Below are 25,148 nucleotides of genomic sequence, written 5' to 3'. Positions count from 1 at the left end.
CCACATCATAGTATCCAATCAAATTGGCCAGACAAGACTTCCCCTAAACAAACTCATTCTGTGGCTGAACTATTACTGCAGTCTTCGTGCCTAGGTGATCCCGTATCACCTCTTTAACCAGTGACCATTATTTCCCCAGAGCAGAAATTAAAGCAGGTCTATAATTAGCATTAGCATTTAGCATTAGTAGAGGCATTTGATGCAAGAAAGCAAGCTTATGCAGCATCAGCCAAAAAAAAAAAAAAAAACCACTTCCACTTCACCCCTCTGTTCGTTCAAAATACCTGTCCAACTGAGCCTTAAACTTATTTAGGCTATCAACTTCCACAACAAGGGATGGAAGTCTGTTCCACCAACCAACCACCCGCTGGCTAAAGGCAAATTTCCGCACGTCTATCCTACATCTGTCTTTCCTCAATTTGAATTTATGCCCTCTCAGGTGATTATTCTGAGCGAGAGGAAGAATCCCATCAGCATTGAGCATGTTCAAACCATTCAAGGCCTTATACACCTCTATCAGATCACCTCGCTGGTGCCTAGTCTCCAGACACTGTAATTTTCAAAACTTAAGCCTTTCTTCGTAAGAGCACCCCTTTGTTCCATTCACTAATCTTGTTGCCCTTAATTATTGGTGTCACCCTTTCCTCCCCCACTTTCCTCCCCCCCCTGTGAATTGGGGATACATTTGCACATCTCCAGTCCATGGGGATTCCCCTGACTCTAAGGATGCTCCCATAATTATGGCTAAGGGTTTGCTTACTTCCTTTGCTACCTCCTTCAGTATAACTGGATAGATTTCATCTGCCCCAGGTATCTTTTTTTATGTTTAACTTCAACAATTTCTCCTCCACTTTGCTCTCAGTTGTTACAAGATCACTTAGCTCCCTGTTAGAGTTAGATAAACTTCTGGCATTTCCCTCCTTGAATAACTCCATGTTTGAATGTGGATGTAAAATACTCATTTAGTTTATCAGCTACTTGAGCAGGATCATCAATAGTCGAACCATCTATGTTAAGTGGACCAATCTGATTTATCCCCTTCCTTCTAGAGTTTACATAAGTAAAGAACTCTTTGCCGTTTTTCTTTGCATCTTTTACCAAAGATTTCTCGTAATCTACCTTTGCCTGCCTAACCTCCTTTGTGACTTGATTACAGACTAGCTTATATCTGCTGTAGGCTTCTGTGTTGCCTGATAATCTATATGCATCCCGTGCATTTTTCTTTTCTGCCATGAACCTCATTAATTTATCTTACATCCATGACACATAATGACCTTTAGCTGCTGTTGCGCCATAAAACCACCAACAACAACAATTGACATCCATTTAGGCCTGAACCTTGAACAGTATTTCTTAGTTGATATGAAAAATCTAGTAGCCTCCAAGATTAAGTCCCTGAAGGATTCCCATTTTAGAATTCACTGTTGGTAACATCATTAGTTCATCCCACTGTATAGAATTTAAAAACTGTCTGAGACCACTATAATTATATTAAGGGAGACAGCAAAGAATGTAAGCAAACCCTTAGCCATAATTATAAAAGCATCCTTGGATTCAGGGGAGGTTCAAACAAACTGGAGAAATGCAAATATAACCCCAATTCACAAAGGGGAATCAAAGGGTAACACAATAATTACAGACCTGTTAATTTAACTTCTGTTCCAGAGAAAATAATATAGTCACTGGTTAAAGAAGTAATGCAGGATCATATAGACAAGACTGCAGTTATAGTTTAAACACAGCATGGGTTTGTTAAGGGGAAATCTTGTCTGACCAATTTAATTAGATACTATGATATGGTCACAAAGGAACTTGTCGGAAAAACTAATTTTGATTTCATATATTTGGATTTTAAAAAATCTTTTGATACTGTTACACATAAAAATACTGCTGTGCAATTGGAGCAGTGTGGCATAAAGGACAAGTTGCTGCTATGGATAAAGGCATGGTTGAGTGGGAGGGGGGAGAGAGAGAGAGAGAGAGAGAGAGAGAGAGAGAGAGAGAGAGAGAGAGAGAGAGAGAGAGAGAGAGAGAGAGAGAGGGGTAACCAATGGACACTGCTCTTTGTGGAGTGCCCCCTCCCCCATGTTCGGTGTTGGACTCATTATTGTTTTATATTTTTCAATGATATTGATGCAGGTATATCAGGCTTAATGTCCGAGCTTGTAGATGATATAAAGTTTGGCAGCATTGTTAATGTTGTATGCAACTGCAACAGGATCTAGAAAAGTTAGACAAATGGGCTGAGAAGTGGTAACTGAAGTTTAACAATGACAAATGCAAAGTACTGCATATGAGTAGTAGTAACAACAGAGCAATATACCAACTGTGTACACTTAGGGTAGTGGAGAATGAAAATCATTCTCCACTATCAGATAGCAGAATGATTTTCATTCTCCACAATCAGATATGAAGTTCTCTGAGCAGTGCAGACAAATTGCAAGAGTAGCTCATGGGGTCTTGTCAAAGATATACAGGAATTATGCTGGCAGGGATGAGGAGTTGATTATCCCTTTGTATAAAGCAATGGTCAGGCCACATCTTGCCGTTTTTGTATAAAGCAATGGTCAGGCCACACCTCTATATCCTTCCTAAAATGAGGCCTTCAGACCTGTATGCAGTAGCATACAGATGAGGCAGGGATGAGGAGTTGATTATCCCTTTGTATAAAGCAATGGTCAGGCCACACCTTGCCGTTTTTGTATAAAGCAATGGTCAGGCCACACCTCTATATCCTTCCTAAAATGAGGCCTTCAGACCTGTATGCAGTAGCATACAGATCTGAAGGCCTCATTTTAGGAAGGATATAGAGCTGCTGGAACGAGTACAGAGAAAGGCAATGAGATTGGTGAGGGGAACAAAGGGGTGCTCTTACCAAGAAAGGCTTCAGTTCTGTAAATTGCAGTGTCTCAATCAGATCACCTGAAAGACAATCTGATTGAGGTGTTTAAGGCTTTGAATGGTTTTTAGCAAAATCAGTGCTGATGGGATTCGTCCTCTTGCTCAGATTACACACTTGAGGGGGCATAAATTCAAATTGAGGAAAGACTGTTGCAGAATATATGTGTGAAAATTTGCCTTTAGTCAGTGAGTGATTCCTGGAACAAACTACCATCTGTTGTTGTGGAAGTTGATAACTTAAATAATTTGAAGGAGAACTAGACAAACTTTTGGAGGGAATGGATAGGTGAAATGGTATTTGTTTTTGTTTTTTTTGCTGATGCTGTATAAGCTTGCTTTCTTGCATTACATGCCACTACTAATGCTAATGCTGTGTAAGCTTGCTTTTTTGCATCATATACCACTAGTAATGCTAATGTTAATCTTGGCAAGGGCATACCACCAACAAGCTAAACAAAATTAAGATGTAATTATGTATCATCAGTCTAATCAGCACATGGTTCACCAGAGGAAGTAGTCCTTGCTCGTCTCCACATAGAACATTGTCACCTGACGCATTCCTATCTGCTCTGCTGAAGGCTGATGATTTTCTATATGTAGAAATTGTGACACCATTTTTAGAGTTTGGTACATTTTAAATGAATGTACAGGGTAGCCACTGAAAGACTGAATGATATAAAACAAAAATAACTTTTACAAACACATGTTTTTTTAATTTTTTATTATTTTATTTGGAAATATAATTAATGGATTTTTTTTAGTATTATGTGTGAAAAACAACTCCCTCAAATGACCACCATTTTCCTGCTCACAAATACAGGCTCTTTCCACATCATTTTCCATGACCGTACACAAGATTTCAGGTCGTAAAAGTCGGATTTCGGCTCGAATGTTCTCCTTAAGTTCTTGAATTGTTCGAGGTTTATTTACGTAAACCCGTTCTTTCAAGTAGCCCCACAAAAAAAAATCTGGAGCCATCAAATCAGGTGAATGCGGAGGCCAAACAAATTCAGCATTTTTTGAAATTATTCATTCACCGAAAATTTCTTGCGGGAGATCCATCGTCGCCCTGGCAGTGTGCGCAGTAGCTCCATCCTGTTGGAACCATACCTCCTGATTATCTTCGACCGCTGGGCATGAAAAATTTTCAAGCATTGTCCTATACAGGGCCCCGTTGATTCTTTCTGGCTGACCTTCCTCATCAAAGAAATAGGGGCCGATAATTCTTTCAGCCATAACAACGCACCAAACAGTGCATTTTTGGGGATGCAATTGATTCTGATGTAATTCCCTGGGATTCTCAATACCCCAAAATCTGCAGTTTTGTTTGTTGATGTACCCGTTTAAATGAAAATGGGCCTCATCACTCATTATCAAGTTGTTCAAAAAGTTGTTATCTCTGGCTAGCTGTTGAAATCGAATGGCGTACTGCAGGCACCGCTGAGTATCTTGGGGTAGTAAAGCTTGGACCATTTGGATCTTGTATGGAAACATTTTTAAATCCAGTTTCAGAATCTTCTGAAGCGATATTCTGGCAATGCCTAGATGAGCAGAGCGACGACGGGTAGAGGCAGATGGATCCTCAAGGATACTCTGCCATACAGCTTCCACTGCTGCGTCAGTGTGCACAGTGCGCTTAGGACCTCTTCCTGGAAGATCGCCGACTGATCCAGTTCTTTCAAACTGGGCGATTAGGTTCCGAATCATGTTATCGCTAGGAGATATTTAGAAGGGTTGTTTGTGAGAAAAAGATCAAGCGTGTTGGCTGTATGATTAGGATTAACCTCAGATATGCCAGACAAGCTGCACTTGTCTGGCATATCTGAGAGAATGTCTGTGACAACCTCAAGGACCAAATATGTGTCAGATCTGTTTAAATTTTTACAATTTATTTTTATAATTTTATTTAGAGTACTTTGTTGTGATATTTGTTATGCCTGTTTTATATTATATATCCTTTAATAATATGTTCATTACACTATTTTATATAATATATACATTTTGACTTGACACACTCTAGCTTCAGATACTGATATACCATAAACAACCAACCAATCTTAGCCAGTTTGGCTGTTTTTCTGGACAAAAAAAAAAAAAACAAAAAAAAAGCAAGTTTGTGGTAGGGGAACACCATATTACTCTCATTTGCAATTTAACTTACTAGGCCAAAACGTAAAAAAGCCCATAAAAAGTTCTTCCGTCATTGATGGGATTCAAACCTGGGGTTTTTACACTTTGTGTGGATGGACAGTAACTGCTGTGTTACCTGCAGGGTTTCTTCATTACACATGTAGATTGTCAATGTATCAATGTGCCTACAGTAGTCAGTCTGAACCATGAACAATGGCAACACTTTGGTCTGCCAGCCTTCTCCCCAAGCACCACTGACATGAACGGAAACTGAGCAGAGACAAGCAGAACCATACCCACATTCCAGTCAGACTTGTCATAAGATGCCACTCGGCCTACTGACAGCTCTACCTCGGTACTTAGAAAACTGGTATGTATAGCTGAAAGTATGGTATCCAGCCAACAGAAGCCTCTCTTCAGCAGAACCATATACTTTTCCTTAGTCTATATGCTCATTTTCTAATACTCTGGTCCTCCTTGGTAGTATTATGGTTTTATCACCTGTGACTAATTTGGAGAGGTATGGGTATGCATCCCATTAGAGAATGGAACAATTCTTAAAGAATTCATTAGTCTGGACTAGTTATCTAATCTCAGAGGTGGCAGGGTTTTCCACTCACAAGTTATTCCACAATTTTAGCCCAAAGGACATCCACTTATACAAACATCATACTGATGCAATAATGTTGACATATCATAAAACTGAACACTAAGCACTCAGAATTTCCTGGCTACAGTGACTGTTTTCTTTGTTATTTGTGCTTTTTCTTAATTATGTATTTGCAGTAATTAAGTAAAATTATTTAAATATATTTTTACCAACCTAATATCCAGTGACCCACAGAATGAGATTAAAATGTGTGATCTCCCTAGAAATAATCATAATTTTTATGTATTCAAGTTTCATCTTCATCAGTGCAGTAGAGTGGTCTTTCACTACTTTACAATTCTGCATTACTGTAACCATGCCTTTCCATGGTAATATAATTGACTCTCAATAAATTGGGATGCGGGAAGTATTAAAACACCAACCATACAGTTTGGAATCTGTTAGCATGCATCTACCAATTGTTGAGAAACTTATTAAAGTTGAAAAAAATATAGATTTAACACACATGCTGCTGTCAAGAACAAAGTTGTAAAGTTGCTGCAACTATAAAAATTTTGAACTTAACATGAACATTTTGGTAAAATAAATGCAAAATTAGTGCCAAAAGGCACTAATTTTGCATCACCTGTCATCACCACAACCCACTGGAATGCATTCAAAAACTTAGACATGTGAGGATCATTTTTATGTTTTTTCAGAAATTTTATGATTTCTTAATAAGAAATCAAGAAAAATCCTTTTTCTGGAAGTATGAATTACATCTGAGTAGACAGAGTGGTTGAAGCATGCAGAGTAGCTAACAGTGGGAAAAATTGACTCCCATGTAATGATTAATGGTGTGCTAAATAAATGTGGTTAGTTTTCCTACTATGCCCCCTTGTACCATTTTCATTTTACTTGTCCATTTAATATGTTAATTGATGTTGAAATGTGGGAACTGGCTGTCAAGAAGTGATTTCATTGAATTGAACACAGTGTAGTGATAAATTAGATCCCAGTACATGGGGGATTATGATTATTCCAAATGCTGTATGCATGCCATATATTATGTTGATCACAGTGTTCAGTGCAACAATGATTAGTGTCCATAATATGCAGAAAGCAGCTGAGTGCATTTTCACTGATTCCAGCATCATACCTTGCAGAATGTAACCAGCTTGATTTGTTTTTGATATCTTACTGTTTTTGAAGTTATCAGAGAATATTTTCCCTATAGATCCTGTGCTTTAGCTACTTCATATAACCAAAAGTCGTACATTGAAATCAGTTGAGAACACTGTCTAAACATTTGGAAAATTACGTGAATATCTTTTCAGTTTTTCATTTGAGCTTTAAAGGTGATCCAAATAGGAAAAGTTGATATTAAAGTAATATCATGGACAGGTTGAGATTATAGTTCATCAATTAAGATTGAAAAGTGTTAATATTAGTGTAAATTTTTTTTAACTAATTTTTTTTCTCATGCTCTTCATTTCTGAATTGCTGCCTATCATTTATTTAAACTTAAGTGTTGCTTGACGTTTTCTCTGTCTACAGCCCTCCAAAATTGCTTGCTTACTTTAATTATCACCATCCTTGTGAACTTAAATAATATTGTGCTAAGTTCATGATATATAAGGTTTGACAATTAAATTCCAGGACTAAGTTGATTTAAAAAAAACCAAAAGTTTGAATGAAAAAGCTTTTAATTTTTTTCAAAGACGGCTCATACAGCTATTGGGAATATTTCTTTAATGCTTTCAAACTGACTACCACCAATTCTTTTGTTACATTTCTTTTAATGTCCTCTGCACTATCATATTATATCATATTCTCTTTTCAACATGGGTTTAATTTTGGAGAACACATAGTAGTCTGGAAGATGTAATTAGGGTTAATTCCCAATTGCCTTGCCAAAACTCCTTGATAATCAGTGCAGCCTAGCATTATCATGATCCAATGTGCATAATACACTTTATTCACTGTCTTACCTCATGGAACAAATTCCTTTAGAATGAATGATTTCCTTTCTATCAAATAAAGTGACCAACATTATTTTGGGTTTTGATTTTTGAAAATGAAATTTTTTTTTTGCTCTGTGAGTATGTTGATCACCATTCCATGGTTTGTCTCTTTGTGGATTATATTATAAGCCATAACTCATCACCTGTTATGATCGAATTGAGCAAGGAAGGATCATCAACAGCTTCAATAAGCTCTTTGCATGCTTGTAGTCCAAGTAGCTTTTTTTTTAATTAGTCAAACAATATGGAACAAATCTAGCTCAGATTTATTTGGCCAAATCTTTTGTCGCAATTACAAATATTGTTTCTCTGTTAATATGAAGTTCTTCCATCTCTTGGTGGAAGAATTTCACATTAACAGTACAATAAATGTGGAAACTTTTTTGATCTTTTCTGGGGGTCAATACATTAGTGGTCATTCATAATGCCCATCGTGTTCCACATCCTCGTGGCACCCTGAAATCTTGAAACCAGTAAAGAGCATGTGAATGAGATGGGCTTTGTTACCATACATTTGGTTTACCAGTTTGTAGGTTTCAGCTGCACTTTTCTCCAACTTGAAACAAAATTTAATGTTTGATCTTTGTTCTGTTACTTAACCCAATGACAACCCTTTGAGCAACATAACAGTTCTAACATGATTGCATTTCAGTAATTTATGATATACAAACAAACTTGTACAGGAAAGCAGTCATGATAATCAGCTGCCACAGTGTTTTGCATTGTGTTCCTACATGCTTTGATATGCATGCAATGGACTCAGTCTTGAACAGTTGTCACACCTTGCATGTTACACTATGTATTTTGTTTTCTTTCTCTTATAAAATTATTTTTATTTGAAGGTGGCGAACAGAATTCCATAGACAGATTGTCAAGCCATCACCTCGAAGATAAAATAGAAAGCTAAAAATATATACTAAGTATATAAGATTATGTATATATGTGTACAGTACATTCTTGTACACATGTGCACACAAAACCACATGCGCACATTCAACTACCTTTTTGATATAGTAGTCTAAAATATATATTACGCATCTCTTTATAGAGAGATTCTTTTAATTGAACTTGAATTACATTTAAAATCTAGCCTGTTCTGGAAAAAAATTAAGTAATAAGTATTTCATTATATATTTCATTGAATTTTTTCACAAAACTTTAAATTGACAGGTCTCAGCTATGTTTTTCAAGAATTCTGTTCTGCTTGTTTGCAGCTATTATTACATTTGTAATGAAAATTTGTAATGATTCATTATTAGAGTTAGTGTTGTTTTATATATATATACTTGTATATTATATTAAAATTATGCATACAAGTTCTATTATGTTTAACTTAAAATCTGGTGTTAATTTTAAAAATAAGGTGTCTAGCAGATTAATAACTAACATATCTAATTGGTACAGTATATATAATAATATATAATCAATATAATCAGCTATTAATAGCCTTGGAGCCTTGGTTTTTAAGTAAATATAAGTAAGCAGAAGATGAAAAGATAGTTGCTTTCTCAGGCCTGAACTGTCTTATAGTGTGTTGCATACTATGAATAAATGTAATAGTAGTGTTGTTAATTTAACTTTGTGAAACATTTAAAGGTTAGAGGCTTATAAATAGTTCTCATCCCCTAAGAATTTAAATATATGCAAAAAGTTTTAAGCATATATAGCCATAAACTCATGTTAAATAAAGATAAAATAAAAGATAGCTGAGAGAGAAAAGAATTAATGTGGCCTTTTAGATATTATAAATCCAGTGTCCATACTAAAAGGCAGTGTGTATATGCCTCTTTAGACGATTCAATTAAAAATGCTATAATTTAACTAAATGAATATTATTTTTACAAATTTTAATCACTTTATTGTTTATAATGGATAGCTCTCTTAAATAGGATTCCATTATGAGTAAGTGCTAAAATATAAGAGATATTTTAATGTTTGCAATGACTATGCATCTTTTAATATTAGCTGTAAGTATATCCTCTAAGTGTACTTACAGTTGTGTCATTTATGTGCCTAATTTTGTTTGATGAAACCTGCTGTAAAAAGAATAAAATGGTCAAGAAAGGATGTAAGGTAAAAAGAGGAATAGCATGCAAATAGCTATGCAATGTTATGGCACAATGAATAGATCAAATATTAATAAGCAGTGTTAATAATATGAATCCATAGATATTATATATGGATAAAATACATCTTGCCAGTGTGAATATTAAGTTGGAACTGATGCACTCTAGCTGGAATGGAATAGAACTGCTTAAAAGTATTGTACTTTTCTCCTTAGAGGAAAAATCTTGCATATATTTAAAGGGAGTTAATCTTTTATATATCTGTTAAATTTATTTACCTACTAGGAGATAAGCTATTAAAAGCCTCAAGCTGGATGATCTGCTTTATTCTAAACAGACAAAAGTCCTTAGCTAATTGTGTTTCATCACAAAATGAATGTTAAGGTTTTCTGGTTATAATATACCAAAATATTTTAGAGATGGGAATGATCACCCTAGCCATTCCCTTGTGAGACCAAAAAAAGGAGTTAATCATATCAGGGCAGTAGGGTGATAACAGGTAAGTGGCCACATACCTTATTATTGGGAAATGGAAGGGTGGGGAGAGAGAGGGGGGTAGTCAAAATCACTAATTTTTTTCAAACCTAAAGAATGCTAGGTAAAGTGAGAATGTAATGCTTCCATTGTCGGATATTTTCATTTTACTTTTATCATTTTGTGAAATGAAATTAGTTAACTAAATTTAAGGATTTTTATTTATGTTTAATATCAATAATTAAATATTTTAATCAACATTTACTCAAGGTGTTCAACTCATGAGTTTGATAACCCTCTTCATTCTTGGTTCTATAAAAAACTATTAAAAATCAAGATATACAGAGGATGATAAGCTTTACCAGTGTTTAAATAAAATTGTAATTGTAATACAGTAATATTAAAGGTTTTCACATTTAAATTGAGGAATAGACTATTTAAAATTGCAGAGAGAGAGTTGTTTGTGTTTGTAAAGTACTGTTTATTCAGTTTATGATAATTGTGTAAACATTATTATTATTTCTCCTTGATTCCACCCTGTGACGAGTACTGGTACCAAGTGCATAGGGTGGTTTTATGTATGGCTGTTATTACTGTTGGTCAAAGAACCCTCTGACTATCCTACAGGTGTTCAGGATTGTGACTTTCTGGAGTTTCTTGTACACATTCTATGGGAGAACTATTGTCGTTAGGATCGTATGTAGGGTCTTTGGTACCATATCAGTAGTTGACACAGTGATCGGGATGGTTGTTGTTTGTTCCACATGCCACATCTCTTTGATCTCCTCTCTTAGATCAGTATACTTCCTAATCTTTTCCTCATAGGTTTTCTGGAGGTTGCCAGTGTGTTAGACACTGCTATGTTGACCAGATAGGTAGTCTTTTCCTTCATGTTGACAAGGGTTATGTTCGGTCTGTTGTGTGGGATTGTCTTGTCTGTTATTATGGCATGGTCCCAGTACAGCCTGTTGTTGTGGGTTGGGATCTCTAGTACAGCCTTGGGTTTGTACCTGTAATATGAACTTATAATACTTTCTTTGATCAACTGGTATTTCCTCACTAGCTTTTGCTGTATTATCCTGATTACCTGGTCATGTCTGTGAGTGTACTCCATGTGGGTGACAACTCTGCATCCTGCAGTGGGTTTGGATTATTTCTGAGGCCAGGTGGCATCATCAACATGTGTCACCTATGGTGTTCATTACCTGGTCTTGGATGGTGAGCATAAATCCTTCAGTCTCAGGGAAGATTGTCCTACTCATGAGCCTTGCATTGGAGGCTATTTAATCTATGTGTTCATGATGGAGGTCATTATAATGTCTGCCATGGAGTGTCTTCTTTGCCCATCTTTCAAGCTTTGTTTGTTCCATCTGGGCTGGAAGACCCCCTCCAGCCCAGATGGAACAAACTCTTATTATTACAAAAACCTTTTTCTCCTTTATGGTTTTTTTTTTCTGCCCCGTGTTGGGTACTGGTACCAAGTGCAGGGGTGGTTGGTTGTGTTTGGTTACTATTATTATTGTTAGCATTAGCATTAGTAGAGGCATTTGATGCAAGAAAGCAAGCTTATGCAGCATCAGCCAAAAAAAAAAAAAAAAACCACTTCCACTTCACCCCTCTGTTTGTTCAAAATACTTGTCCAGCTGAGCCTTAAACTTATTTAGGCTATCAACTTCCACGACAAGGGATGAAAGTCTGTTCCACCAACCAACCACCCGCTGGCTAAAGGCAAATTTCCACACATCTATCCTACATCTGTCTTTCCTCAATTTGAATTTATGCCCTCTCAGGTGATTATTCTGAGCAAGAGGAAGAATCCCATCAGCATTGAGCATGCTCAATGTTGATGGGATTGAGCATTGAGCATGCTCAAACCATTCAAGGCTTTATACACCTCTATCAGATCACCTCGCTGGTGCCTAGTCTCCAGACACTGTAATTCGCAAAACTTAAGCTTTTCTTCGTAAGAGCACCCCTTTGTTCCATTCACTAATCTTGTTGCTCTTCTCTGTACTCGTTCCAGCAGCTCTACATCCTTCTTGAAATGAGGCCTCCAGGCCTGTATACAGTACTCTAGTTGTGGCCTGACCATTGCCTTATACAAGGGAATAATCACCTCCTTATCCCTGCTAGAAAAATTCCTATATATGATTGACAATACACGATGAGCTATTCTTGCAGCCCGTCTGCACTGCTCAGAGAACTTCATATCTGCCTGCACAACCACTCCCAGGTCCCTTTCATTCTCTACCACTGTCAGTGTAGTACCACAGATTCGATACGTTGCTCTGGGGTTGCTGTTTCCCATATGTAGTACTTTACATTTGTCAATGTTAAACTTCATTTGCCACCTCTCAGCCCATCTGCTCAACCTTTCCAGATCCTGTTGCAGCAGCATAGTGTCAGTAGTGTCCTTGACAACTCTGCCAACCTTCGTATCGTCTGCAAACTTGGACATTAAGCTTGATATACCATCATCAATATCATTTATAAATACAGAGAACAATAAAGGACCCAATACTGAACCCTCAGGGACTCCACTAATAACATTAGTCTATGATGAGCAGTGTCCATTGATTACCACTCTGTCTTCTCCCCCTCAACCACCCCTTTATCCATAGCAGCAATTTGCCTCCAATGCCACACTGCTCCAATTTGTGCAGCAGTCTTCCATGTGCAACAGTATCAAAAGCCTTTCTAAGATCCAAGTATATAATATCAAAGTTATTCCCTGCATCCAGTTCTTTTGTGACTGCATCATAGTATCCAATCAAATTGGTCAGGCAAGACTTCCCCTTAACAAAACCATGCTGTGTCCGAGCTATAACTGAAGTCTTGTCTAGATGATCCTGCAGTGCTTCTTTAACCAGCGCATCCATTAATTTTCCTGGAACAGAAGTTAAACTCACAGGTCTATAATTACTTGTGTCGGCCTTTGATCCTCCTTTGTGAATTGGAGTCACATTTGCACATCTCCAGTCTATGGGTACCTCCCCTGAGTCCCAGGAAGCTCTCATAGTTATGGCTATGGGTTTGCTTACTTCCTTTGCTGCCTCCTTTAATATAACTGGATAGATCCCATCCACTCCAGGTGCCTTTCTTGTTTTTATCTTCAACAATTTCTCCTCCACTTTACTCTCAGTTATTACAAGATTTTCTAGCTTACTGCCAAAGTTGAATACACCTCTGGCATTCCCCTTGCTGAATAACTCCTCGTGTGTGAATGTCAATGCGAAATATCTATTTAGTTTGTTAGCTACCTGAGCAGGATCATCAACAGTTGACCCATCGATATCAAGTGGACCAATCTGATTCATCCCCTTCCTTCTAGAGTTTACATAAGTAAAGAACTCTTTGCTGTTTTTCTTTGCATCCCTTGCCAAAGATTTCTCGTAATCTGCCTTCGCCTGCCTAACCTCCTTTGTAACTTGGTTACAGATCAACTTGTATCTATCATAGGCTTCTGTGTCACGTGTTAATTTGTATGTATCCCATGCATTTTTCTTCTCTGCCATATGCCTCATTAGTTCATCTGACATCCATTTAGGCCTAAACCTTGAACAATATTTCTTAGTTGGTATGTAAAGCCTAGTAGCTTCCAAGATAAGTTCTTTGAATGCTTCCCATTTTGAATTTGCTGTTGGTAACATCATCAGTTGATCCCACTGTATAGAATTTAAATACTGTCTCAGTCCACCGTAGTCGCCTTTACGAAAGCAATAACCCTTCCCTTTACCCCTAATGGTAGTTACCTCTTTGAGTAAATCCCACTTCAGAACACTGTGATCACTGCCACCTAGTGGTTCATTTATCTGCAGATTCTTAATGCATGAAGAATCACTGCTGATAATCAAATCAAGAGTATTCCTCCCTCTAGTTGCCTCCCGAACATGCTGATGTAGAGAACAATCAATCAATAAATCCACAAAAGCCTTGCTAGTGTGTGAGTGACCAGCCCCCAAACTCCAGTCAATATCTGGGAAATTAAAATCTCCCATTATAAGACTCTCTGATTTACTGGCCCACTCTATTTCCCTGTACAGTTTGTTATTATACTCATCAGAGTCATTAGGCCTATAGCACACTCCTACTCTCAATTTTGATCTCCCAATGCTTATGTCACACCAAACTGACTCGACACTGCACTGTCCAGCGATGTCGACTGGCTTCACTTCCTTGGATTTTATGTGTTTCTTAACTAATAGCATAATCCCTCCTCCCTTCCTATCCTGTCTATCCTTTCCATAGACCTTGTACTCTCCAAATTCCAGTTCTGCAATCCTTTTATCTGTGTGACACCACGTCTCTGATATCCCAGCAATATCTGCCTTTGATGTTTTGAGCAATACCTCAAATTCATCAAATTTATTTACTAAACTCCTAGCATTGGTGTACACGCAAGTATACATGCACCTGTTTCTATTATTAGCTACCTTAACACAACCCATGTGTTTACTTGTACCCCAATGACTTCCAGCAGTCTCTGAAATATCCTGCATCTTGTTTTTCAGGCTTCTGCTCATTCCAATAGAAGCAGTGCAAGAATCACTTTCACCTCTGCCAGTGGCTACTGTTAATCTATTATTCGTTATATCCCCCCAAGCTAGCAGTTTTCTGACCCACCTAACACTGCCTCGATAGCATCAGCAAATATTCTTGTCAGTTGAGGAACTCTCTTACTATCCTACAGGTGTTCAGAATCGTGGCTTTCTGGAGTTCCATGTAAGTGTTCTCTGGGAGACCTATTGCTGCTAACTCCTTGGTGATATATGTTCAGTAGTTCCTGGTATTGATTACCTGATCTTGGAGACCGAGCACAGATCCTTCAGTCTCAGGGAAGAAATTTCCTTTCGTGAGCCAAGTGTTGGAAGCCATCTTATCTATATAGTCTTGATGGAGGGCACTGTAGTGTCTGCCATTGAGTGTCGTTTGTCTATCTTTCTTTCGACTTGGTAGATTGGTGCTGTCTTTTCCTGTAAATAATCCCACAGGTTCTCAATGACCTTCTCTTCTTCTTCTTCCAATCTACAATACCGAAGGAGTAGGTTAGTATTGGGACTGTGTAAGTGTTTATGGCTGTGACCATGTTTGTACCATTCAGCTTTGATTTTAGTAGGTTTCTCAGTCTCTGATGGTACTTCTCAGTCAGGCAGGCCTTGATCTTCTTGTTTTCTAACTGGTGGGCCTGTATCATCCCCAGATATTTGTATGTCTCTTCCTCTGTCATGGCTTCAGTCTCTTCGCCGACCTTTAGCTGGTAGTTTTGTCTGACTAGATGTCCATGATGTAATCCATGGGTCTTGCAATTTGTCTAGGCAAAATTGCATCCTGATGTCAGTGCTGAATTCTTCAGTGATCCGGAATAGCTGTTGGAGTTGATTCTTAATTGTGGCATAGAGTTTGATGTCATTCATGTACATCAGGTGAAAGAGGGTTTACAGGTTCTTCCTCCCTTCCTTTAGGGTATATCCATACTTGCTGTTATTGAGCATGGTAGACAGTGGGTTGAATATTAGGCAGAACTGTGATAGGTTCAGGACATCTCCTTCTTCTGATTAGTATCAGTCTAGTCATGATATTCTTGACCTTGATGGTGGTCCTCCATTTTGCCATGGTTGCTTCTAAGAAGAGTGTCAGTGTTGGGTTGACTTTATAGACCTTCAGTATCTTTATCAGCCAGCTGTGGACTTGCAATATTCAATGTAAGCCATGTACAGGTTTCAGTGTTTCTTTGTAGGCTTGCTTCATAACTGCAGTGTCAATAGTCAATTACTCCTTGCATCCTTTGCTCATGTGCTTACATCCCTTTTGCTGCTCAGTGATGTTCTGGTTCTCCAAGTGGTCTGATATCTTCCTAGTTATGCGGCTGGTCAGGACCTTGTACATTGTTAGAAGACAAGTAATTGGCGTGTACTTTTCCGGGTTTGTGGTGTCTTTGTCCATATTATTATTACAATGCTGGATAATGATTTTTAAGCTTTTAATTTTTTGGCTTCCCAAAATATGATGCATCTCTTAGATTTTGATTAGCTGAATGTAAATTTAAAGCAAGATATTGCCTAGCTCCACTGATTTTTCAGTTGGAATTGTTAATTGCCTTCTTATAATAGCAAGTAAAAATATGAAATTTTAACAAGTATCACAATAAATGGTGTAAAAATATAGTCAATTAATTTTCCTTTTGTAATGATCAGGAGCATCTTTGACCAGTGTTCAGCAATAATAAGCCAGCATACCAGGCTTCCACCTTCCTTCAATTAACATTTCTCCATGGTGGCAATATCTCAGTGAAAATGTTTACCATGTTCATCATTAATGTGCCAAGGTTATCTAGGAAAAAAGTCTAAATGGGAATGAAAGAGACATATTTGACATGTTGCAATTGAGGTTTTGGTAGGCTTGTAATAAATTCTCTATCAATATCTTATAACTGTCTGCCTTGTTGTTCAAAAAAATGTTCACAAGCTTTCTTGGATGGATTTTCTATTCCTGTCCATAACTTTTATAAGTAAATATATATGTTTTATGTTTTTTTGATCAACCGGAGATCAAAGGGGGCCAAATCTTAGTTTCATAGTGAATGGCTTTGGCTCATATGTCCCACTTACATTAAAAGCAACAATATTTTGTATACCCAGATTGTAGATGTAAAAGGATCCTGATAACACTGAAATCTCTGCCGATATGTCATTTGTATTTATCACATTGTACTTTTCTTAAGAGAAATTACATATTCTTGTAAGATTCCTTCATGTGGGCAGCATGACTTAGAGATGGATGTATATTTACATTATGGAGTGGCATAGTTTTTATACTTAATTTCAAAGACTCAATGAAATGTCCCTATTCTTCTGGTTTATCCTTATTTCGTTTATATTCTCTTCCAAGGGCTTTGAGCAGTCCAATGTTATTACAGAGAAAAATAAACCTTCCATAACAAAATAAGAAGAAAGCTGTATTTGTCATTTAAAAAATACAGCAATAGTTATATTTTTACACTAAATTCCGTTACTTCAGCCTAGATCCCAATAGCTGTTCTTCTGCCTTTATAGATTTAAGTCACACAACCACTTAATTCACTTTGAGTTATATAAGGTCAAGCTTGTTTGGGCTTGGGCATTTGCATTCTGATTCAGACAACTGTTTCCATTATTCATTATGGATGGACTGCTTCTGTTGTGCCATCTATGTTTTCCTCTTGTAATGACCAAGTTTCTGAAGGAACAGGAATAGGTAATAGTAGTACAGGAATACCTTGCATAGTGCGATTTCAAACAGCGTGGGTTTCGCTATAGCGTGGTTTACCAATTTAAAAAAAATTAACTGCGTTACGCACCAATACATTTGATATGTATTATAATGCCAGCACGCAGGCCAATGCGTTACGGATTCAACTCACCGCTCGGAATCTAGTAAACACTAGATTCTGAGCGGTGAGGTCGTTGACTGTGCGTAAGCTGTACAAATATTTTTCAAATATTTTTATTAAAGATTATTTTTTAAAAATGTTATGCAAATTTGAATGGAAAGAAGAAATGTAATGGCGCCTGAGTGTTCTTCTTTATGACATTCGATGTTATAAAGAGATGTATACAGATAAGAAGAATATAAAAACTGTGCAAATTAAGCTGATCAGTTATTTTTCGAAATAAAAATACAGTACATACTTCACTTATATACCAAAAGAATATATATTTTTTTTTTGGTATGTACATACTGCAATAAAAATCATTTGTACTGTACTTACTAGTATTTTTCATTTTTATCATTTTAGTTACTTTTTTTGCAAGAACTTTGTGTGCATCAATTTATATTAAACAAACACCCATATATTTTTGCAACTCGACCCATATAATCATATTGTTGGAACGCATTACATTAAAATACATACTAATAATACCTCGATCAGCACAGTTTCGCATAGCACAGTATATTTTTGGCATGAATTAACCGCACTATGCGAGGTATTCCTGTAATAGCAAATGATGCAAGAAGGCAAGTTTATGTAGCTTATGAATTTTATGTAGAAAGCAAGTTTATGAGGTATTCATACCTCGTGTATGAATGTAGATGCAAAATACTCATTCAGTTTGTCAGTTACCTGAGCAGGATCATCAACAGTCAAACCCATCGATGTCAAGTGGATCAATCTGATTCATCCCTTTCCCTCTAGAGTTTACATAAGTTAAGAAGTCCTTGCTGTTTTTCTTTGCATCCTTTGCCAAGGGATGCAAAGAAAAATTTCTTGTTATCTGCCTTCCAAAAAAAGAAGAGCTTCTTCTTATCTGCCAAAGAAAAAGATTTCTTGTTATTTGCCTTCACTTATCTAACCTCCTCTGTGATTTGATTACAGACTAGCTTATATGTACCACAGGCTTCTGTGTCATCTGATAATTTATATGCACTTTTATTCTCTGCCATGAGTCTCATTAGTTCATCTGACATCCACTTAGGCCTAAACTTTGAACAGTATATCTTAGTTGGTATGAAAAGCTTAGTAGCTTCCATGATTAATTGCTTGAATGCTTCCCATTTAGAATTTGCTGTTGGTAACATCATCAGTTGGTCCAACTGTATAGAATTTAAAAACTGTCTGGGACACCAATCTCTTTATACCTGATGGTAGTTACATCTTTAAATAAATCCCACATCACTACACTGTGATTACTGTCACCTAGTGCTTCTTTTATCTGCAGATTCTTGATGCAGAATAATCACTGCTGATAATCAGATCAAGAGTATTACTCCCTCTGGTTGCCTCTCAAACATGCTGCTGTAGAAAATAGTCATCCAGTAAATCCACAAAAGTCTTGCTAGTGTGCGAGTGGCCAATCCACAGGTTCCAATCAATATCTGGAAAGTTGAAACCTCCCATTATGAGACAATCTGATTTACTGGCCCACTCTGTTTTTCTGCACAGTTGTTCATTGTTTTCATCAGAATCATTTGGCCTGTAACACACTCCTACAGGTGCCTCCATAGCCAGGTGGGAAGGAGCAGCAGTGCGTAGCACACGCTTCTTGATTAGACCGGGGTTCGAGCTCGTCACCACCAAATACGGAGGATGCGGAAAGGTCAAGGGAATGACCACCGCATATCACGGAGCAATATGACCTTAGTTGCTAATGCTCCTGAAAACCAAATACAAACAAACAAACAAACACTCCTACTCTCATTTTTGCTTTCCCAGTGCTTATGTCACACCAAACTGACTCAACATTGCACTGCCCTAGAGTTTATATTAGAACTTACAGTATAAACCCTCCTCCCTTCATATCTTATCTGTACACATTATACTTCCCAAATTCCAATTCTGCATTCTTTATATCTGTGTGACACCACATCTCTGATATCCCATTGATGTCTGCATTTGATGTCTTCAAATTCATCAAATTTATTTACTGTGATCCTAGCATTGGTGTAAATGCAAGTATACACGCACCTGTTCTTACTCTTAGTTAACCTAACACAGCCCATGTATTTACTTATTCCATGATGATTCCCAGCAGACCTTGAAATATCGTGCATTTTGCTTTCCAGACAGCTGCTTGTTCCAATAAAAGCAGTGCAAGAATCACTTTCACCTCTGCCTGCTGCTATTGTTGATCTGGTAGTCTGTGTATTATTGTTGTTGTATCTGTTGTGGATATTTTATCAAAAATTATAAATGTTTATTCCTAATAGTAAAGACAGTGGTTTGAAAAGGTGGCATCAGTGATTTTAACATCCTGTTGAGTAGGAAATTTTCTGTTTGTGGTTTCATAAGGGAAGAATTATTTGAGAGGTCATGCATCTAATTAAACATTGCATGTGAAATCAGAAACTTAATTCTTTGTCAAGGCTGTTCAAAGCTTACATTCTGTTTGACTAATGGAGTTATTTAAAATTTGTGGTACTCTCCATGCTTCTTTGGAAAATTTACTTTGGTTTCTTCCAGATAAATTTTCTAACTCTAAAATTAGTCTTCCATTTTATTAAATAACCAAAGCCTTTTTTTTTTTTTTTGTTTCCATGAGCTGCTTTCTGTTTTTTTATACAGAAGTAGTTTTATGGTTTGTTCAGGGGCAGCTCGTTGATAGGCACTACGGAACTGCAGCACCCCCCAGCTTTTTAAATCTAAATATACAATCAACGGAGTTATATGAAATTTTGTGAAGAGCAATGCAATGAATATTTTTATTAACAGATCCCGCACATAGTATACTCATCCTCTATTTCCAATAATCATTTCAATAATAAACGAATAAAAACACGAAATCGTTTTCAACTTGAAGTTTAACTGTAGGTGGAACTGTGTGCTACACAGTTTCACATTTTGGCCCCAGTGTTGAGTCAATGCCTAGTTGGCAGGTTGCCAACATTGTATGAGTAATCAGTTTTACAACTAGAAAGAAATTTATAAAGTGATAGACAGTTACATAGGAAATGACACAGTGAGATTTCATGTGATGTGTTACAAACTTGTTTTGTATAATTCTTAAATTCTCAAGCATGAAAAGAAAATTGAAATGACCTGCCACTCATTATGTACATGATTAGTATCAGGCCTCTCTCTCTCTCTCTCTCTCTCACACATGCCACAACGAAAAAAGAATCCCATTATTGATTTATAAAAAAAAAGTATGTATAGCTTGTATATATTTACTTACTGTGCATTTAAAAGTAAATTAAAATAAGCATGTGGAGCAAAATATCTAAACTATTTACCAGAGTATAAAATACTTAGATTCATACTGTACAAAAAAAAAAAATTACAGAAGAAGGGCTTTTTACCATGTAACACAGCAGGTGTAAACTAGATTAGAACTGTACATTAAATTTCGAATGATGTTTAAACATTGTCATCATTGAAATACAACTGATTCCATATTTGAAAAAAGTAGAGGAATAAAAAGTAAAAGTAATAAAAAATAATAGAAAAGCTAAAATCAGTGGTGGCAGAACAGCACAAACCACTACATGTTGTGTATAATTAAACTTAAATAAAATATATGGCAGTAGCATGGCAAACCAGTAGAATGAAAATGAACTTAACCAATAAAATAACAAAAAATAAAAGTAAAATGGGAGTGAGAAAAAAAATAAAGAGGAGGGTACTGTTATAAGTTCATTTTCACTCTACTGATTTACTTAAAATATATGCTACTGGCATATATTTTATTTAAGTTTATGTATATATATATATATATATATATTATTATATTTATATAAAATAAGTTTCCCTATTCAGGAGACCCTAGTGTCAAAACGGTTAGAGATAGTGCTGTGAAAATTGGTTGGTATGTCATTTAGGGTATGGGGAAGTGATTTGTAGCAGAAAAAATTTTGTTCAAATTTATGCCACCTGGGGAGAAATTGGCACTGCAAGCATGAGATGGAATGCTTAACTTAGGATAATATTTTAATATTAGAACTTAGAAATCTACAGATATTATTCTGTGTGCTTTCCTTCACTTGAAATGACATTCTAAAAACAGAGGACTGCGTGCGACACAGTTTCACATAGCATCTCATTGGGGATGTTGGCTACATGCTGTTCAATGCTTGCTTTCAAATTGACAAGTATCTATATGCTGCCACGGTAAATTCTGTCTTTCAGGTATCTCCATAGCCAGAAATCACAGGGATTGAGATCTAGTAATCGGGCTGGCCAGAACTGCTTAAAGTCTCTAGAAATGATGCAATCATTTTCGAATGTTGAACAGCGCAATTCCTTCACTTGTCAACCACGTGGGGAGGGGCACCATCTTGCATGAACACTGTGATCTCCAAGAATTGCCTTTCTTGCAGAGCGAGAATAATATATATTCTCTTAGAAGAGCTCAGTACCGTGCACTAGTTACCGTACATCTTATGGGGCCATGAGGTGTAGACTCTTCAAATAAAAATGGTCTGATTATAAACTCTGCTGTGAATCCACACCGTACTGTAACATATGGACTTTGTAGCGGTCTTTCATGCACAGCAGATGGATGAGAAGTTCCCCATATTTGGCAGTTTTGTGCATTTACAGCCCCATGAAGAGTGAAATGTACCTCATCAGACCACAAGATCATTCGCACCCATGTATCAACAAGTTCCATACCAGCCAGAAATCGTAGAGGAAAGGCTATTTGTTGTTGCTGATCACAAGACTAGTTCTTGCACTATGTGAATCTTGTACAGGAACCAGCGTAAAATTATTCGAACCACTTTACATACAGTACACTAAGGAAGGTTCAAGTCTCTTGACATACCTCTGGCACTACTGACTGGTAGTGTTTCACATTTTGACCTGGAGGCCATTGCAACCGCCACTTCATCCACTACCTCTGTTCCGATATGTGGTCATCTGGTCCCTTGCCTGGAATTACACCTAACTCCCCGGTCGGTTGCTTGAAATTTCTTTATTAGTTTTTGAAGCCCCACTGACATCAAAGGTCCTTTATGCAAACCTTTAAGTTTCTGATATTCACGTGGTGCTGCATTAGCATTACTATTATTCTGGTAGAACAGTTTTACTAAAAGAGCACATTCTTTTTTGTAAGAGCCATAATGGTTATTACGGTGGCATTGGCCATTCTGCTTTTATCTAACAGGATGTCATTTGCATAAGCAGCGTGTCTTGAAGTAAATGACAACTTTTACATATCTGCAGGGCCTTTTCCCCTGGTGGCAGAAATTTGAACTATTTTATTTTCTTCTATAAATTGCTTCCCCATACCCTAAATTACATACCCACTGATTTTCACAGCGCTAACTGTTAAAGTTTTGACACTAACTGTTAAAGTTTTGTCTCCTGAGTAGGGAAACTTATTTTATAACCACCTGGTATATATCCAAGACTATTAAAGTGATGTGTATATGGCATGTGCATATATACAAATTTAACCATTGTGTATATATAATTTTCTGAGATGATAAACTCTTTAAAAGCTGTAAACAACTTCAATATAACAAGTATGCACTGAAAATGTATATGAATCATTAATATAATTTCATAGTGTTATTCATTATCAATATTTAATAAATGATTTCTCTTCCAGAGTAAAATTTCTCCCCTGTGACAGATGGCTTAATACCCAAGAAAACCTTGGGTATTAAGCCGTCTTTAATAAAACAGATTGGGAACATTCTTATTACATTTGTTGTATATATGTGATATGTATAGTAAATTATAAAATTATTCTTAAAAGCATTATATAAGTTTAATGTCTTTTAGTTATGCTCATAGTATGCCAATGCATAAATTTTAGATGTTATTTAATTCTCTGCTTTGTAAATTTGGCACATTATTTAAATTTCCACTTGATATTTAATACTTTCTTCCCTTTTATGTGCGGGTGACAATCAATTTTGGCCTTTATAAGGCTATCAGTTATTCACAGAATCGTTGCACTTTCCATATTAAAATAATCAGCTGCATGATTCCTTGCTTGCCTGTTAAATTTAGAATATAGTATATGTAAATTTTAAAATATTATCATATAGTTATCACTGGAATTGTGCCTTTCAAGCAATTTTTTTTATTGTTGTTATTGCCATTTGTATTTTAAAATAATTGTTCTGATACATATAATTTCAATGTAGTCAAGTGTTTAGATATAAGAGTGCAGAAGCACGTGCACTTTGAGTGGATCATGGATCAAGCCTTCGTGGCTACTAAATGTGGTGATGAATATATTCATTGTTAAAGTAATTAACTCCTCTGACCTAGTAGTCATGCTAGAGTATAAACAAGAACATTACTTCTTATACAAAAATATATGTAATATTCTTAGAAATTTTACTAACCTAGTAAAAATCATTAACATTTAACTTAATATTCAAAAAGTTATTTTAGATATTTATAAAATGACTTCTTGAGCATGCATTCCTTAAAGATATATTATTCTATGTTTATTTTTATTTAGCTAATAAACTTATTATGGTTATAATTAATTGTGTAAGAATAGCTAGGATTTGAAGATATCAAAATTTATTAAGATAGAGGTCACTAATTAATGTTTAAAGAAAATGCATTGTTTTATCAGCTTTCCAGGCCAAGGCACAGCACCTCAGCCAGTGCTGTGCCTCGGCCACAAGGAGAGACTGATGTCAGAAAATTTTTGTGGGCTGTTTTGAACATTTGTGGGATAAACTAATGGTGTATTGGGGAATAAGGATGTTTGAGTTAAGGTCACTGCACTGATTTTTCAAAACTTAGGTTTTGAAAAATCAGTGTATTTTCTGTATAAATGACAAGTATTCTAAGGCCATTTTTCCTGTTTGCAAAATGAAAACTCTATGTCTAAGACCAGATAACATTTCTCTGCTTCATAATACCTCAGATTTACTTACGAAGATGCATTTGTAAGATTTTGGTTCATCAATAACTAAATCTTCAGTTTTTGAGGGCAAACCCCTGAAGAATATGTTATTACTGGTGCAGTATACTCATGTCTGATGACCATACTTGCTTTTGTGCTTAACACTCACACCAGTACCTTTCAAAAATATTGGATCTGATGTTCAATTTAGTCATGTACATATTTCACTTATTAAAATGAATATTTTCTGTTTTCCAACATGGTAGCAGGGTGAAATTTTCCAACTTAGTTTAAAGTCTAGGCTTTTAGGAGAGCACCATTTCATTTTGATGAAAGTAATTTGTTATCGTAATGCAATTCTGATTTATTGTAATTTGTTATTGTAATGCAATTTTGATTTATTGCAATTTTAATTTATTGCAATTTGTTATTGTTTAATGCACTTTGATTTTTTTTTTTTTTTTAATGAAACCCCCAAACACGAAAGGTATTGGAACCTATAGTACTTAGTACCATGCATGAGTTGAAGGGGATGGGGAGGGAGGGGATGCCAGAAACTTTGCTCTGGTGATTTATTGTAATTTACTATTGCCTAATACAGTTTTGTTTATTGGCCTCCAGCAATTATTTACTTTGCTTTTTTATTCTTTTTAAGTGTGTTTTCAAACTAAAAAAA

The sequence above is a fragment of the Mastigoproctus giganteus genome, chromosome 5, assembly GCF_048544385.1.
Source record: "Mastigoproctus giganteus isolate SK-2022 chromosome 5, ASM4854438v1, whole genome shotgun sequence".
NCBI lineage: Eukaryota > Metazoa > Arthropoda > Arachnida > Uropygi > Thelyphonidae > Mastigoproctus > Mastigoproctus giganteus.
Note: the sequence above shows the minus strand (reverse complement) of the source record.